Below are 17382 nucleotides of genomic sequence, written 5' to 3' on the forward strand. Positions count from 1 at the left end.
CTATGAAAAAGTATTGTGGTTCTATGGCTTAGATGGCAAAGCGCCTGCCTAGTAAGCAGGAGATCACGAGTTCGAGTCTCGTTGGGACCTGTAAGAAATGTCATCAAAATCATCCCGTGTCTCTTAGAATTCAGAAAAAGAACTGATAGAATCGTTAAAATAAGTTCTTTTTTAGCGCAGAATACCGTTAAATTGCTAGTTATAATGATTATTTTCTTGGTAGTCTAATTTTGACTGCCTACTCGGGCACAATTCCATAGGTATTTTCCATGCTGAAATTTAAACACCAAATCATAATAACTAATGGTGCAGCATGGATCTGCTCTTCCTAGTAAGAGACCAGGACTCGTAGTATCGTTGAAAATCTCGCTGATTTTTTTGTAAATTGTTCTTTGTGCTGTGGAACAGTTGGGAACTTTAAAATAGAAGTAATCAATTGTAAAACTGCTTTTTCGATGTCATGACCACTTTTTAAATTGTTGTCCTATGAAGCCGTTTTATGGTCCTATGGCTTAGATGGCAAAGCGCCTGCCTAGGCACGAGTTCGAGTCTCGTTGGGACCTGTAAGAAATGTCATCATAATCATCCCGTGTCTCTTATAAATTAGAAAAAGAACTGATAGATTCGTTAAAATAAGTTCTATTATAGCGCAGAATACCGTTAAATTGCTAGTTATAATGATTATTTTCTTGGTAGTCTAATTTTGACTGCCTACTCGGGCACAATTCCATAGGTATTTTCCATGCTGAAATTTAAACACCAAATCATAATAACTAATTGTGCAGCATGGATCTGCTCTTCCTAGTAAGAGACCAGGACTAGTAGTATCGTTGAAAATCTCGTTGATTTTTTTGTAAATTGTTCTTTGTGCTGTGGAACAGTTGGGAACTTTAAAATAGAAGTAATCAATTGTAAAACTGCTGTTGTGACGTCATGACCACTTTTGAAATTGTTGTCCTATGAAAAGGTGTTGTGGTTTTATGGCTTAGATGGCAAAGCGCCTGCCTAGTAAGCAGGAGATCACGAGTTCGAGTCTCGTTGGGACCTGTAAGAAATGTCATCAAAATCATCCCGTGTCTCTTAGAAAACCGAAAAAGAACTGATAGAATCGTTAAAATAAGTTCTATTATAGCGCAGAATACCGTTAAATTGCTAGTTTTAATGATTTTTTTCTTGGTAGTCTAATTTTGACTGCCTACTCGGGCACAATTCCATAGGTGTTTTCCATGCTGAAATTTAAACACCAAATCATAATAACTAATGGTGCAGCATGGATCTGCTCTTCCTAGTAAGAGACCAGGACTCGTAGTATCGTTGAAAATCTCGCTGATTTTTTTGTAAATTGTTCTTTGTGCTGTGGAACAGTTGGGAACTTTAAAATAGAAGTAATCAATTGTAAAACTGCTGTTGTGACGTCATGACCACTTTTGAAATTGTTGTCCTATGAAAAAGTGTTGTGGTTCTATGGCTTAGATGGCAAAGCGCCTGCCTAGTAAGCAGGAGATCACGAGTTTGAGTCTCGTTGGGACCTGTAAGAAATGTCATCAAAATCATCCCGTGTCTCTTAGAAAACAGAAATAGAACTGATAGAATCGTTAAAATAAGTTCTATTATAGCGCAGAATACCGTTAAATTGCTAGTTATAATGATTATTTTCTTGGTAGTCTTAATTTTGACTGCCTACTCGGGCACAATTCCATAGGTATTTTCCATGCTGAAATTTAAATACCAAATCATAATAACTAATTGTCCAGCATGGATCTGCTCTTCCTAGTAAGAGACCAGGACTCGTAATATCGTTAAAAATCTCGTTGATTTTTTTGTAAATTGTTCTTTGTGCTTTGGAACAGTTGGGAACTTTAAAATAGAAGTAATCAATTGTAAAACTGCTTTTGTGACGTCATGACCACCTTTGAAATAGTTGTCCTATGAAGCCGTTTTATGGTCCTATGGCTTAGATGGCAAAGCGCCTGCCTAGTAAGCAGGAGATCACGAGTTCGAGTCTCGCTGGGACCTGTAAGAAATGTCATCATAATCATCCCGTGTCTCTTAGAATTCAGAAAAAGAACTGATAGAATCGTTAAAATAAGTTCTTTTTTAGCGCAGAATACCGTTAAATTGCTAGTTATAATGATTATTTTCTTGGTAGTCTAATTTTGACTGCCTACTCGGGCACAATTCCATAGGTATTTTCCATGCTGAAATTTAAACACCAAATCATAATAACTAATGGTGCAGCATGGATCTGCTCTTCCTAGTAAGAGACCAGGACTCGTAGTATCGTTGAAAATCTCGCTGATTTTTTTGTAAATTGTTCTTTGTGCTGTGGAACAGTTGGGAACTTTCAAATAGAAGTAATCAATTGTAAAACTGCTTTTGTGATGTCATGACCACTTTTTAAATTGTTGTCCTATGAAGCCGTTTTATGGTCCTATGGCTTAGATGGCAAAGCGCCTGCCTAGTAAGCAGGAGATCACGAGTTCGTGTCTCGTTGGGACCTGTAAGAAATGTCATCATAATCATCCCGTGTCTCTTATAAATTAGAACAAGAACTGATAGATTCGTTAAAATAAGTTCTATTATAGCGCAGAATACCGTTAAATTGCTAGTTATAATGATTATTTTCTTGGTAGTCTAATTTTGACTGCCTACTCGGGCACAATTCCATAGGTATTTTCCATGCTGAAATTTAAACACCAAATCATAATAACTAATTGTGCAGCATGGATCTGCTCTTCCTAGTAAGAGACCAGGACTAGTAGTATCGTTGAAAATCTCGTTGATTTTTTTGTAAATTGTTCTTTGTGCTGTGGAACAGTTGGGAACTTTAAAATAGAAGTAATCAATTGTAAAACTGCTGTTATGACGTCATGACCACTTTTTGAATTGTTGTCCTATGAAGCCGTTTTATGGTCCTATGGCTTAGATGGCAAAGCGCCTGCCTAGTAAGCAGGAGATCACGAGTTCGTGTCTCGATGGGACCTGTAAGAAATGTCATCATAATCATCCTGTGTCTCTTAGAATTCAGAAAAAGAACTTATAGAATCAATAAAATAAGTTTTATTTTAGCGCAGAATACCGTTAAATTGCTAGTTATAATGATTATTTTCTTGGTAGTCTAATTTTGACTGCCTACTCGGGCACAATTCCATAGGTATTTTCCATGCTGAAATTTAAACACCAAATCATAATAACTAATGGTGCAGCATGGATCTGCTCTTCCTAGTAAGAGACCAGGACTCGTAGTATCGTTGAAAATCTCGTTGATTTTTTTGTAAATTTTTCTTTGTGCTGTGGAACAGTTGGGAACTTTAAAATAGAAGTAATCAATTGTAAAACTGCTGTTGTGACGTCATGACCACTTTTGAAATTGTTGTCCTATGAAAAGGTGTTGTGGTTCTATGGCTTAGATGGCAAAGCGCCTGCCTAGTAAGCAGGAGATCACGAGTTCGAGTCTCGCTGGGACCTGTAAGAAATGTCATCATAATCATCCCTTGTCTCTTAGAATTCAGAAAAAGAACTGATAGAATCGTTAAAATAAGTTCTATTATAGCGCAGAATACCGTTAAATTGCTAGTTATAATGATTATTTTCTTGGTAGTCTAATTTTGACTGCCTACTCGGGCACAATTCCATAGGTATTTTCCATGCCGAAATTTAAACACCAAATCATAATAACTAATGGTGCAGCATGGATCTGCTCTTCCTAGTAAGAGACCAGGACTCGTAGTATCGTTGAAAATCTCGCTGATTTTTTTGTAAATTGTTCTTTGTGCTGTGGAACAGTTGGGAACTTTCAAATAGAAGTAATCAATTGTAAAACTTCTTTTGTGATGTCATGACCACTTTTTAAATTGTTGTCCTATGAAGCCGTTTTATGGTCCTATGGCTTAGATGGCAAAGCGCCTGCCTAGTAAGCAGGAGATCACGAGTTCGGGTCTCGTTGGGACCTGTAAGAAATGTCATCATAATCATCCCGTGTCTCGTATAAATTAGAAAAAGAACTGATAGATTCGTTAAAATAAGTTCTATTATAGCTTAGAATACCGTTAAATTGCTAGTTATAATGATTATTTTCTTGATAGTCTAATTTTGACTGCCTACTCGGGCACAATTCCATAGGTATTTTCCATGCTGAAATTTAAACACCAAATCATAATAACTAATGGTGCAGCATGGATCTGCTCTTCCTAGTAAGAGACCAGGACTCGTAGTATCGTTGAAAATCTCGTTGATTTTTTTGTAAATTTTTCTTTGTGCTGTGGAACAGTTGGGAACTTTAAAATAGAAGTAATCAATTGTAAAACTGCTGTTGTGACGTCATGACCACTTTTGAAATTGTTGTCCTATGAAAAGGTGTTGCGGTTCTATGGCTTAGATGGCAAAGCGCCTGCCTAGTAAGCAGGAGATCACGAGTTCGAGTCTCGCTGGGACCTGTAAGAAATGTCATCATAATCATCCCGTGTCTCTTAGAATTCAGAAAAAGAACTGATAGAATCGTTAAAATAAGTTCTATTATAGCGCAGAATACCGTTAAATTGCTAGTTATAATGATTATTTTCTTGGTAGTCTAATTTTGACTGCCTACTCGGGCACAATTCCATAGGTATTTTCCATGCTGAAATTTAAACACCAAATCATAATAACTAATGGTGCAGCATGGATCTGCTCTTCCTAGTAAGAGACCAGGACTCGTAGTATCGTTGAAAATCTCGCTGATTTTTTTGTAAATTGTTCATTGTGCTGTGGAACAGTTGGGAACTTTAAAATAGAAGTAATCAATTGTAAAACTGCTGTTGTGACGTCATGACCACTTTTGAAATTGTTGTCCTATGAAAAGGTGTTGTGGTTCTATGGCTTAGATGGCAAAGCGCCTGCCTAGTAAGCAGGAGATCACGAGTTCGAGTCTCGCTGGGACCTGTAAGAAATGTCATCATAATCATCCCGTGTCTCTTAGAATTCAGAAAAAGAACTGATAGAATCGTTGAAATAAGTTCTATTATAGCGCAGAATACCGTTAAATTGCTAGTTATAATGATTATTTTCTTGGTAGTCTAATTTTGACTGCCTACTCGGGCACAATTCCATAGGTATTTTCCATGCTGAAATTTAAACACCAAATCATAATAACTAATGGTGCAGCATGGATCTGCTCTTCCTAGTAAGAGACCAGGACTCGTAGTATCGTTGAAAATCTCGCTGATTTTTTTGTAAATTGTTCTTTGTGCTGTGGAACAGTTGGGAACTTTAAAATAGAAGTAATCAATTGAAAAACTGCTTTTGTGATGTCATGACCACTTTTTAAATTGTTGTCCTATGAAGCCGTTTTATGGTCCTATGGCTTAGATGGCAAAGCGCCTGCCTAGTAAGCAGGTGATCACGAGTTCGAGACTCGTTGGGACCTGTAAGAAATGTCATCATAATCATCCCGTGTCTCTTATAAATTAGAAAAAGAACTGATAGATTCGTTAAAATAAGTTCTAAGTATACCAGATGCCCGTCCAAGGACGGCGAACCACCTTGCTAGACGCAATCACCCAAGCGCACAGCACAGCACACGTGGAGCAAAACGCCACTCGTATAATCCCACTGGCCAATTCCTTACTGTCCGGGACTTGTTTTTTCATCCATTTATGGACTTTTACATCTTCCACCGTGAGCCAGTCGGTCTTTTGGGTTTTGTTTGTGGACTTGGTTTTTTCGTTGCAACCAATTATCGGTGGCATTTGGATTTATTTTGGGACTTGTATTTTTCAGAGTTTAGTTGAATTGGCTTTGACACATTTCCTCGGATTTTTTCACCGCGAGCTTACGCGGCTGCGGGGGTGGCACTTCGGGGGCCCACCTTCAAGGGCTTGAGTCGCGGTCAAGGTATCTACGGTGTTTTGTAACTTGTTCACGTTTGGCTCGTCGACCTCCCCACTCTTATCCTCCCCTCCTTCTCCCTATCTTTCCTCATCCTCACCTCCCACTTTCTCCCCTTCCACTTTCTCCCCTCCCACTTTCTCCCCTCCCACTTTCTCCCCTCCTACTCCCCACTCCCATCCTCCACCTCTCTATCTCCCCACCCCTCACCATCCCCTCCTTGCACACTCCTCCCTCATGTAACCCTTCTCCTTAGACTCACATGTATCTCGTACTTATCTCGATGAGGGCTTGAACAACGGGCCGTTGTATCCTGGATCCAATGCTCTAACCACTGAGCTGTTCAGTTGTATTATCAGTTAAACAGGGGGAAAAGTCATCAGCCACTTAAGTCAATTCGGATTTGCTCTAAATACCAATAAATATTAATCGCACGACGTAATTCTTTGGCCCGTAATGTATTTGCTCCTGTCTTTTAATGTAAGTTACAAAACTCGCTTTGCGTATAAAATTCGAATAACCACTTGAGAGGTAATAGTGAAATATATGATTGGTTGTGTATTGGTTAGAGTGTTCGCATAGCACATTTATGTCTTTAGGTTCAATACTCATAAATTATTAAAATAATAATTGATAATAATTGACAAAGTGTTTGAAATAATTTACTTGGCTTTCAATCTGATTATCTCATAATTTCCTGTTTTCGTCTATACATTCCTCATTGCCGGTTTGAACAACAGCCCATCGTTTCTTGAGTCCTGTTCTCTAACCACATAGCTATTGAGAATTATTGAAGTATTTCCTTGGGAGGAAGTCATCGACATATATGAGGCAACATCGATAGTGAACAGTTGCGTTTGCAATAAATTGGTAGAATAATTCATCACCCGTCGTTAGCGAATTAGTTGCAATTACTCATGGCCCAACGTAAACAAATTTGTAGATATTATGTTTCACCCAACGTGTTCTGTAGGACACTTAAAATTTCCTGCCCGTTTTTTAACAGTTTAAAAGATTTAATTTCCTGCCCGTGGACAAATCATTTGCCAGTTTAACCAATGTCATTGAATCTCCGATACCTTGTGTTTGACCCGAAAAATTCCCTCGAATTCCTTCACCACGAGCTCTCGCGGCCGCGGGGGTGCCCCTTCGGGGGCCCCACCCCCGCGGGCTCGAGTCGAGGTGAAGGTATCCTCGGTTTTTGGTACCTTGAAAACGTTTCGCCCGTTGAACTCAGTTACGCATTTACCAGTTAAACCACTGCCATTAGATTTCTCATATATCCACTCATGGCACAGCGTATTTTGAAGGAATTTTAAAATTTCCTGCCCGTTAAGCGTGAGCCTGCGCTTAAATTTCCTGCCCGTGGACAAATCATTTGCCAGTTAAACCAATGTCATTGAATCTCCGATACCTTTTGTTTGACCCGAAAAATTACCTCGAATTCCTTCACCACGAGCTCTCGCGGCCACGGGGGTGCCCCTTAGGGGCCCCACCCCCGCGGGCTCGAGTCGCGGTGAAGGTATCCTTGGTTTTTTGTACCTTGAACACGTTTCGCCCGTCGAACGCATTCTCACTTTTTTACAACTATTCTTTGTAGCTACTTGTTAAGCGTGAGCCAAATCAAGAAAGTTAATCATCCCACGTGACTTTTAGCCCGTCGTGATTAACTTTCGTTGAATTATTTTCAGCCCGTCGTGAGAAAATAAGGGTGAATTATTTTATGCCTGTCGTGAGCGGAAAAGGGTGAATTATTTTCAGCCCGTCGTGAGCAAAATAGATTGAATTATTTGCAGCCCGTCATGAGCAAATAGGGTGAATTATTTGCAGCCCGTCGTGAGCGAAATAGGGTGAATTATTTTTTACCCGTCGTGAGCGAAATAGAGTGAATTCTTTTCAGCCCGTCGTGAGCGAAATAGATTGAATTATTTTCAGCCCGTCGTGAGCAACTTAGGGTGAATTCTTTTCAGCCCGACGTGAGCGAAAAATAGTGAATAATTTTCAACTCGGCATGAGCAACCACTATACGGTGACCACTCTTCAATGAGATCAATATTTAATTTAAATTGGTGGCGAAGTGGTTAGTGAGTTCGCTTACCATGCGTGAGTACTCGGGTTCAAATCCCGATCGACCCTCCCATTTCTAAATTAAAAATTGAACATTGCAAATTAATAATCAATAACAAAGAATTTGCCCGGGATCAAACCTTGGACCTCTCACATATTAGCCGAGCACGCTAACCAATACACTATTAGAGAGATGGAAAGTAATAGAGGGAATTGGATGTAAAAATATGTCGTGCAGATACGGTGCGTCACGTCGCGCTCACCTGTGTGTGGCAAGAGCTACGCGACGTGTGTAACGCGAGACGCCAAAATAATTGAAACTACCTCTAAATGAGCTCAGTAATGAATATCAATTGGTGGTCAAGTGGTTAGCAAGTTCGCTTACCATGCGTGAGTATTCGGGTTCAAATCCAGATAGACCCTAATTTCTAAATTAAAAATTGAACTTTACAAATAAACAATTCATAACAATGCCTTGACCCGGGATCGAACCTCAGACCTGTCGCTTCGTAGCCGTGAACGCTATTCAATATACCATGAGAGAGAAGAGATGGAATTCAATAGAGGAAATTGGATCTATAAATATGTCGTAGAGACACGGTGCATCGCTTCGCGCTCACCTATGCGTCCTGAGCGACGTGACGCGAGACGCAGATATGTTTGAAAGAACTTGTCAGTAAGATCAAAGAAAAAACATCAATTGATGGTCAAGTGGTTAGCATGTTCTCTTACCATGCGTGAGTATTCGGGTTCAAATCCCGATAGACACACCAATTTCTGCAAATTGAACATTGCAAATAAATAAATAATAACAGCGCCTGGATCCGGGATCGAACCTCAAACCTCTCACATGGTAGCCGACCACGCTAACCAATACACCATGAGCGACTTGGAATGCAAAAGAGGAAATTGGATGTAAAAATGGTTGTCAAAGACAAACGGCGCGCGCCGCGCACGAAACACTGAAAGCGCAACAACAACAACCATTTGTCTAAATTCCAACTCGGTAAGAATATCAGTTCTGATAGTGTAGTGGTTAGAGTGTGAGCGACAATGCCATCCTTATCGAATGTGCAGCGGAAGCACCTCTCCGACCATGGTTCAAACCCCAAGTAGTACACTCGAATCTAATAGAGGACATCGACATATAACCGATGGAAAAAAAACCCTACCCGACTACTAACTAATTCTACCCCCCTCTCCCCCCCTGTGCCAATAATAAAAAAAAAAAAAAAAAAAAAACGCACACGGTTCGAGCCCGTGTGTGTGTGTGTGGCGAGAAGGGCGCGCGCAAACGGACAAACGGTGAGGAATGCTGACGTGTGTATCGCCTCGCTTACTCAATTCGAAACTTTCGCCACTGGTTGCGTCTCGCCGATACAGACAAACCACTCTGGACCTCGGTTGGGACAAACAAACAAACAAACAAACAAACAGACAGATCCACAGACGGGCCAAGGTCACCTACCCGCGCCCGCGGTTTATAGAGCAGTCGAAAAAAAGCAGTCGAAGTCGATTATAGCGCAGAATACCGTTAAATTGCTAGTTATAATGATTATTTTCTTGGTAGTCTAATTTTGACTGCCTACTCGGGCACAATTCCATAGGTATTTTCCATGCTGAAATTTAAACACCAAATCATAATAACTAATTGTGCAGCATGGATCTGCTCTTCCTAGTAAGAGACCAGGACTAGTAGTATCGTTGAAAATCTCGTTGATTTTTTTGTAAATTCTTCTTTGTGCTGTGGAACAGTTGGGAACTTTAAAATAGAAGTAATCAATTGTAAAACTGCTGTTATGACGTCATGACCACTTTTTGAATTGTTGTCCTATGAAGCCGTTTTATGGTCCTATGGCTTAGATGGCAAAGCGCCTGCCTAGTAAGCAGGAGATCACGAGTTCGTGTCTCGATGGGACCTGTAAGAAATGTCATCATAATCATCCCGTGTCTCTTAGAATTCAGAAAAAGAACTTATAGAATCAATAAAATAAGTTTTATTTTAACGCAGAATACCGTTAAATTGCTAGTTATAATGATTATTTTCTTGGTAGTCTAATTTTGACTGCCTACTCGGGCACAATTCCATAGGTATTTTCCATGCTGAAATTTAAACACCAAATCATAATAACTAATGGTGCAGCATGGATCTGCTCTTCCTAGTAAGAGACCAGGACTCGTAGTATCGTTGAAAATCTCGTTGATTTTTTTTTAAATTGTTCTTTGTGCTGTGGAACAGTTGGGAACTTTAAAATAGAAGTAATCAATTGTAAAACTGCTTTTGTGACGTCATGACCACTTTTGAAATTGTTGTCCTATGAAAAAGTGTTGTGGTTCTATGGCTTAGATGGCAAAGCGCCTGCCTTGTGAGCAGGAGATCACGAGTTCTAGTCTCGTTGGGACCTGTAAGAAATGTCATCATAATCATCCCGTGTCTCTTAGAATTCAGAAAAAGAACTGATAGAATCGTTAAAATAAGTTCTTTTTTAGCGCAGAATACCGTTAAATTGCTAGTTATAATGATTATTTTCTTGGTAGTCTAATTTTGACTGCCTACTCGGGCACAATTCCATAGGTATTTTCCATGCTGAAATTTAAACACCAAATCATAATAACTAATGGTGCAGCATGGATCTGCTCTTCCTAGTAAGAGACCAGGACTCGTAGTATCGTTGAAAATCTCGCTGATTTTTTTGTAAATTGTTCTTTGTGCTGTGGAACAGTTGGGAACTTTCAAATAGAAGTAATCAATTGTAAAACTGCTTTTGTGATGTTATGACCACTTTATAAATTGTTGTCCTATGAAGCCGTTTTATGGTCCTATGGCTTAGATGGCAAAGCGCCTGCCTAGTAAGCAGGAGATCACGAGTTCGAGTCTCGTTGGGACCTGTAAGAAATGTCATCATAATCATCCCGTGTCTCTTATAAATTAGAAAAAGAACTGATAGATTCGTTAAAATAAGTTCTATTATAGCGCAGAATACCGTTAAATTGCTAGTTATAATGATTATTTTCTTGGTAGTCTAATTTTGACTGCCTACTCGGGCACAATTCCATAGGTATTTTCCATGCTGAAATTTAAACACCAAATCATAATAACTAATTGTGCAGCATGGATCTGCTCTTCCTAGTAAGAGACCAGGACTCGTAGTATCGTTGAAAATCTCGTTGATTTTTTTGTAAATTTTTCTTTGTGCTGTGGAACAGTTGGGAACTTTAAAATAGAAGTAATCAATTGTAAAACTGCTGTTGTGACGTCATGACCACTTTTGAAATTGTTGTCCTATGAAAAGGTGTTGTGGTTCTATGGCTTAGATGGCAAAGCGCCTGCCTAGTAAGCAGGAGATCACGAGTTCGAGTCTCGCTGGAACCTGTAAGAAATGTCATCATAATCATCCCGTGTCTCTTAGAATTCAGAAAAAAAACTGATAGAATCGTTAAAATAAGTTCTATTATAGCGCAGAATACCGTTAAATTGCTAGTTATAATGATTATTTTCTTGGTAGTCTAATTTTGACTGCCTACTCGGGCACAATTCCATAGGTATTTTCCATGCTGAAATTTTAACACCAAATCATAATAACTAATGGTGCAGCATGGATCTGCTCTTCCTAGTAAGAGACCAGGACTCGTAGTATCGTTGAAAATCTCGCTGATTTTTTTGTAAATTGTTCTTTGTGCTGTGGAACAGTTGGGAACTTTAAAATAGAAGTAATCAATTGTAAAACTGCTGTTGTGACGTCATGACCACTTTTGAAATTGTTGTCCTATGAAAAAGTGTTATGGTTATATGGCTTAGATGGCAAAGCGCCTGCCTAGTAAGCAGGAGATCACGAGTTCGAGTCTCGTTGGGACCTGTAAGAAATGTCATCAAAATCATCCCGTGTCTCTTAGAAAACAGAAATAGAACTGATAGAATCGTTAAAATAAGTTCTATTATAGCGCAGAATACCGTTAAATTGCTAGTTATAATGATTATTTTCTTGGTAGTCTTAATTTTGACTGCCTACTGGGGCACAATTCCATAGGTATTTTCCATGCTGAAATTTAAATACCAAATCATAATAACTAATTGTCCAGCATGGATCTGCTCTTCCTAGTAAGAGACCAGGACTCGTAATATCGTTAAAAATCTCGTTGATTTTTTTGTAAATTGTTCTTTGTGCTTTGGAACAGTTGGGAACTTTAAAATAGAAGTAATCAATTGTAAAACTGCTTTTGTGACGTCATGACCACCTTTGAAATAGTTGTCCTATGAAGCCGTTTTATGGTCCTATGGCTTAGATGGCAAAGCGCCTGCCTAGTAAGCAGGAGATCACGAGTTCGAGTCTCGCTAGGACCTGTAAGAAATGTCATCATAATCATCCCGTGTCTCTTAGAATTCAGAAAAAGAACTGATAGAATCGTTAAAATAAGTTCTTGTTTAGCGCAGAATACCGTTAAATTGCTAGTTATAATGATTATTTTCTTGGTAGTCTAATTTTGACTGCCTACTCGGGCACAATTCCATAGGTATTTTCCATGCTGAAATTTAAACACCAAATCATAATAACTAATTGTGCAGCATGGATCTGCTCTTCCTAGTAAGAGACCAGGACTAGTAGTATCGTTGAAAATCTCGTTGATTTTTTTGTAAATTGTTCTTTGTGCTGTGGAACAGTTGGGAACTTTAAAATAGAAGTAATCAATTGTAAAACTGCTTTTGTGACGTCATGACCACTTTTGAAATTGTTGTCCTATGAAAAAGTGTTGTGGTTCTATGGCTTAGATGGCAAAGCGCCTGCCTAGTAAGCAGGAGATCACGAGTTCGAGTCTCGTTGGTACCTGTAAGAAATGTCATCTTAATCATCCCGTGTCTCTTAGAAAACAGAAAAAGAACTGATAGAAACGTTAAAATAAGTTCTATTATAGCGCAGAATACCGTTAAATTGCTAGTTATAATGATTATTTTCTTGGTAGTCTTAATTTTGACTGCCTACTCGGGCACAACTCCATAGGTATTTTCCATGCTGAAATTTAAATACCAAATCATAATAACTAATTGTCCAGCATGGATCTGCTCTTCCTAGTAAGAGACCAGGACTCGTAATATCGTTAAAAATCTCGTTGATTTTTTTGTAAATTGTTCTTTGTGCTTTGGAACAGTTGGGAACTTTAAAATAGAAGTAATCAATTGTAAAACTGCTGTTGTGACGTCATGACCACTTTTGAAATTGTTGTCCTATGAAAAAGTGTTGTGGTTATATGGCTTAGATGGCAAAGCGCCTGCCTAGTAAGCAGGAGATCACGAGTTCGAGTCTCGTTGGGACCTGTAAGAAATGTTATCAAAATCATCCCGTGTCTCTTAGAAAACAGAAATAGAACTGATAGAATCGTTAAAATAAGTTCTATTATAGCGCAGAATACCGTTAAATTGCTAGTTATAATGATTATTTTCTTGGTAGTCTTAATTTTGACTGCCTACTCGGGCACAATTCCATAGGTATTTTCCATGCTGAAATTTAAATACCAAATCATAATAACTAATTGTCCAGCATGGATCTGCTCTTCCTAGTAAGAGACCAGGACTCGTAATATCGTTAAAAATCTCGTTGATTTTTTTGTAAATTGTTCTTTGTGCTTTGGAACAGTTGGGAACTTTAAAATAGAAGTAATCAATTGTAAAACTGCTTTTGTGACGTCATGACCACCTTTGAAATAGTTGTCCTATGAAGCCGTTTTATGGTCCTATGGCTTAGATGGCAAAGCGCCTGCCTAGTAAGCAGGAGATCACGAGTTCGAGTCTCGTTGGGACCTGTAAGAAATGCCATCATAATCATCCCGTGTCTCTTATAAATTAGAAAAAGAACTGATAGATTCGTTAAAATAAGTTCTATTATAGCGCAGAATACCGTTAAATTGCTAGTTATAATGATTATTTTCTTGGTAGTCTAATTTTGACTGCCTACTCGGGCACAATTCCATAGGTATTTTCCATGCTGAAATTTAAACACCAAATCATAATAACTAATTGTGCAGCATGGATCTGCTCTTCCTAGTAAGAGACCAGGACTAGTAGTATCGTTGAAAATCTCGTTTATTTTTTTGTAAATTGTTCTTTGTGCTGTGGAACAGTTGGGAACTTTAAAATAGAAGTAATCAATTGTAAAACTGCTGTTATGACGTCATGACCACTTTTTGAATTGTTGTCCTATGAAGCCGTTTTATGGTCCTATGGCTTAGATGGCAAAGCGCCTGCCTAGTAAGCAGGAGATCACGAGTTCGTGTCTCGATGGGACCTGTAAGAAATGTCATCAAAATCATCCCGTGACTCTTAGAATTCAGAAAAAGAACTTATAGAATCAATAAAATAAGTTTTATTTTAGCGCAGAATACCGTTAAATTGCTAGTTATAATGATTATTTTCTTGGTAGTCTAATTTTGACTGCCTACTCGGGCACAATTCCATAGGTATTTTCCATGCTGAAATTTAAACACCAAATCATAATAACTAATGGTGCAGCATGGATCTGCTCTTCCTAGTAAGAGACCAGGACTCGTAGTATCGTTGAAAATCTCATTGATTTTTTTGTAAATTGTTCTTTGTGCTGTGGAACAGTTGGGAACTTTAAAATAGAAGTAATCAATTGTAAAACTGCTTTTGTGACGTTATGACCACTTTTCAAATTGTTTTCCTATGAAGCCGTTTTGTGGTCCTATGGCTTAGATGTCAAAGCGCCTGCCTAGTAAGCAGGAGATCACGAGTTCGAGTCTCGCTGGGACCTGTAAGAAATGTCATCATAATCATCCCGTGTCTCTTATAAATCAGAAAAAGAACTGATAGAATCGTTAAAATAAGTTCTTTTTTAGCGCAGAATACCGCTAAATTGCTAGTTATAATGATTATTTTCTTGGTAGTCTAATTTTGACTGCCTACTCGGCCAAAATTCCATAGGTATTTTCCATGCTGAAATTTAATTAACAAATCATAATAACTAATTGTGCAGCATGGATCTGCTCTTCCTAGTAAGAGACCAGGACTCGTAGTATCGTTGAAAATCTCGTTGATTTTTTTGTAAATTGTTCTTTGTGCTGTGGAACAGTTGGGAACTTTAAAATAAAAGTAATCAATTGTAAAACTGCTGTTGGGACGTCATGACCACTTTTGAAATTGTTGTCCTGTGAAAAAGTTCTGGGTCCTATGGCTTAGATGGCAAAGCGCCTGCCTAACAAGCAGGAGATCACGAGTTCGAGTCTCGTTGGGACCTGTAAGAAATGTCATCATAATCATACCGCGTCTCTAAGAAATCAGAAAAATAACTGATAGAATCGTTAAAATAAGTTCTATTTTAGCGCAGAATACCGTTAAATTGCTAGTTATAATGATTATTTTCTTGGTAGTCTAATTTTGACTGCCTACTCGGGCACAATTCCATAGGTATTTTTTATGCTGAAATTTAAATACCAAATCATAATAACTAATTTTCCAGCATGGATCTGCTCTTCCTAGTAAGAGACCAGGACTCGTAGTATCGTTGAAAATCTCGTTGATTTTTTTGTAAATTGTTCTTTGTGCTATGGAACAGTTTGGAACTTTAAAATAGAAGTAATCAATTGTAAAACTGCTTTTGTGACGTCATGACCACTTTTTAAATTGTTGTCCTATGAAGCCGTTTTGTGTGGTCCTATGGCTTAGATGGCAAAGTTGGGACCTGTAAGAAATGAAATAAAAATCATCCCGTGTCACTTAGAAATCAGAAAAAGAACTGATAGAATCGTTAAAACAAGTTCTATTTTAGCGCAGAATACCGTTAAATTGCTAGTTATAATGATTATTTTCTTGGTAGTCTAATTTTGACTGCCTACTCGGGCACAATTCCATAGGTATTTTTTATGCTGAAATTTAAATACCAAATCATAATAACTAATTGTCCAGCATGGATCTGCTCTTCCTAGTAAGAGACCAGGACTCGTAATATCGTTGAAAATCTCGTTGATTTTTTTGTAAATTGTTCTTTGTGCTGTGGAACAGTTGGGAACTTTAAAATAGAAGTAATCAATTGTAAAACTGCTTTTGTGACGTCATGACCACTTTTTAAATTGTTGTCCTATAAAGCCGTTTTGTGTGGTCCTATGGCTTAGATGGCAAAGTTGGGACCTGTAAGAAATGAAATCAAAATCACCCCGTGTCACTTAGAAATCAGAAAAAGAACTGATAGAATCGTTAAAACAAGTTCTATTTTAGCGCAAAATACCGTTAAATTGCTAGTTATAATGATTATTTTCTTGGTAGTCTAATTTTGACTGCCTACTCGGGCACAATTCCATAGGTATTTTCCATGCTGAAATTTAAACACCAAATCATAATAACTAATTGTGCAGCATGGATCTGCTCTTCCTAGTAAGAGACCAGGACTCGTAGTATCGTTGAAAATCTCGTTGATTTTTTTGTAAATTGTTCTTTGTGCTGTGGAACAGTTGGGAACTTTAAATTAGGAGTAATCAATTGTAAAACTGCTGTTGTGACATCATGACCACTTTTTGAATTGTTGCCCTATGTAGCCGTTTTATGGTCCTATGGCCTCGATGGCAAAACGCCTGCCTAGTAAGCAGGGGATGATGAGTTTGAGTCTCGTTGGGACCTGTAAGAAATGTCATCATAATCATCCAGTGTCTCTTAGAATTCAGAAAAAGAACTGATAGAATCGTTAAAATAAGTTCTATTATAGCGCAGAATACCGTTAAATTGCTAGTTATAATGATTATTTTCTTGGTAGTCTAATTTTTACTGCCTTCTCGGGCACAATTCCATAGGTATTTTCCATGCTGAAATTTAAACACCAAATCATAATAACTAATTGTGCAGCATGGATCTGCTCTTCCTAGTAAGAGACCAGGACTCGTAGTATCGTTGAAAATCTCGTTGATTTTTTCTTAAATTGTTCTTTATGCTGTGGAACAGTTGGGAACTTTAAAATAGAAGTAATCAATTGTAAAACTGCTTTTGTGACGTCATGACCACTTTTCAAATTGTTGTCCTATGAAGCCGTTTTGTGGTCCTATGGCTTAGATGTCAAAGCGCCTGCCTAGTAAGCAGGAGATCACGAGTTCGAGTCTCGCTGGGACCTGTAAGAAATGTCATCATAATCATCCCGTGTCTCTTATAAATCAGAAAAAGAACTGATAGAATCGTTAAAATAAGTTCTTTTTTAGCGCAGAATACCGTTAAATTGCTAGTTATAATGATTATTTTCTTGGTAGTCTTAATTTTGACTGCCTACTCGGCCAAAATTCCATAGGTATTTTCCATGCTGAAATTTAATTAACAAATCATAATAACTAATTGTGCAGCATGGATCTGCTCTTCCTAGTAAGAGACCAGGACTCGTAGTATCGTTGAAAATCTCGCTGATTTTTTTGTAAATTGTTCTTTGTGCTGTGGAACAGTTGGGAACTTTAAAATAGAAGTAA

At 38.2% G+C, this 17382-nt stretch overlaps 21 non-coding genes across 21 annotated transcripts; all 21 read left to right on the forward strand.

Moving 5' to 3' along the window:
* The first annotated feature begins 17 nt into the window (after positions 1-17).
* Positions 18-90, forward strand: Trnat-agu. Its single transcript has one exon. It is a non-coding gene; the product is annotated as a tRNA-Thr (tRNA).
* An 884-nt stretch (positions 91-974) lies between these two features.
* Trnat-agu lies at positions 975-1047 on the forward strand. The gene has a single exon. It is a non-coding gene; the product is annotated as a tRNA-Thr (tRNA).
* Positions 1048-1458: 411 nt separating this feature from the next.
* Trnat-agu lies at positions 1459-1531 on the forward strand. Its single transcript has one exon. It is a non-coding gene; the product is annotated as a tRNA-Thr (tRNA).
* Positions 1532-1943: 412 nt separating this feature from the next.
* Positions 1944-2016, forward strand: Trnat-agu. Its single transcript has one exon. It is a non-coding gene; the product is annotated as a tRNA-Thr (tRNA).
* A 411-nt stretch (positions 2017-2427) lies between these two features.
* Positions 2428-2500, forward strand: Trnat-agu. The gene has a single exon. It is a non-coding gene; the product is annotated as a tRNA-Thr (tRNA).
* Positions 2501-3395: 895 nt separating this feature from the next.
* Positions 3396-3468, forward strand: Trnat-agu. Its single transcript has one exon. It is a non-coding gene; the product is annotated as a tRNA-Thr (tRNA).
* Positions 3469-3879: 411 nt separating this feature from the next.
* Trnat-agu lies at positions 3880-3952 on the forward strand. The gene has a single exon. It is a non-coding gene; the product is annotated as a tRNA-Thr (tRNA).
* Positions 3953-4363: 411 nt separating this feature from the next.
* On the forward strand, positions 4364-4436 carry Trnat-agu. Its single transcript has one exon. It is a non-coding gene; the product is annotated as a tRNA-Thr (tRNA).
* A 411-nt stretch (positions 4437-4847) lies between these two features.
* Positions 4848-4920, forward strand: Trnat-agu. The gene has a single exon. It is a non-coding gene; the product is annotated as a tRNA-Thr (tRNA).
* Positions 4921-5331: 411 nt separating this feature from the next.
* On the forward strand, positions 5332-5404 carry Trnat-agu. The gene has a single exon. It is a non-coding gene; the product is annotated as a tRNA-Thr (tRNA).
* Positions 5405-10264: 4860 nt separating this feature from the next.
* Trnat-ugu lies at positions 10265-10337 on the forward strand. The gene has a single exon. It is a non-coding gene; the product is annotated as a tRNA-Thr (tRNA).
* Positions 10338-10748: 411 nt separating this feature from the next.
* On the forward strand, positions 10749-10821 carry Trnat-agu. The gene has a single exon. It is a non-coding gene; the product is annotated as a tRNA-Thr (tRNA).
* Positions 10822-11232: 411 nt separating this feature from the next.
* On the forward strand, positions 11233-11305 carry Trnat-agu. Its single transcript has one exon. It is a non-coding gene; the product is annotated as a tRNA-Thr (tRNA).
* Positions 11306-11716: 411 nt separating this feature from the next.
* Positions 11717-11789, forward strand: Trnat-agu. Its single transcript has one exon. It is a non-coding gene; the product is annotated as a tRNA-Thr (tRNA).
* A 412-nt stretch (positions 11790-12201) lies between these two features.
* Positions 12202-12274, forward strand: Trnat-agu. Its single transcript has one exon. It is a non-coding gene; the product is annotated as a tRNA-Thr (tRNA).
* Positions 12275-12685: 411 nt separating this feature from the next.
* Positions 12686-12758, forward strand: Trnat-agu. The gene has a single exon. It is a non-coding gene; the product is annotated as a tRNA-Thr (tRNA).
* Positions 12759-13170: 412 nt separating this feature from the next.
* Positions 13171-13243, forward strand: Trnat-agu. The gene has a single exon. It is a non-coding gene; the product is annotated as a tRNA-Thr (tRNA).
* A 412-nt stretch (positions 13244-13655) lies between these two features.
* Positions 13656-13728, forward strand: Trnat-agu. The gene has a single exon. It is a non-coding gene; the product is annotated as a tRNA-Thr (tRNA).
* Positions 13729-14623: 895 nt separating this feature from the next.
* Trnat-agu lies at positions 14624-14696 on the forward strand. Its single transcript has one exon. It is a non-coding gene; the product is annotated as a tRNA-Thr (tRNA).
* A 410-nt stretch (positions 14697-15106) lies between these two features.
* Positions 15107-15179, forward strand: Trnav-aac. Its single transcript has one exon. It is a non-coding gene; the product is annotated as a tRNA-Val (tRNA).
* Positions 15180-16966: 1787 nt separating this feature from the next.
* Positions 16967-17039, forward strand: Trnat-agu. Its single transcript has one exon. It is a non-coding gene; the product is annotated as a tRNA-Thr (tRNA).
* The last annotated feature ends 343 nt before the right edge of the window (positions 17040-17382 follow it).

Source organism: Daphnia pulex, chromosome 5 (assembly GCF_021134715.1).
Source record: "Daphnia pulex isolate KAP4 chromosome 5, ASM2113471v1".
Classification (NCBI taxonomy): Eukaryota; Metazoa; Arthropoda; class Branchiopoda; order Diplostraca; family Daphniidae; genus Daphnia; species Daphnia pulex.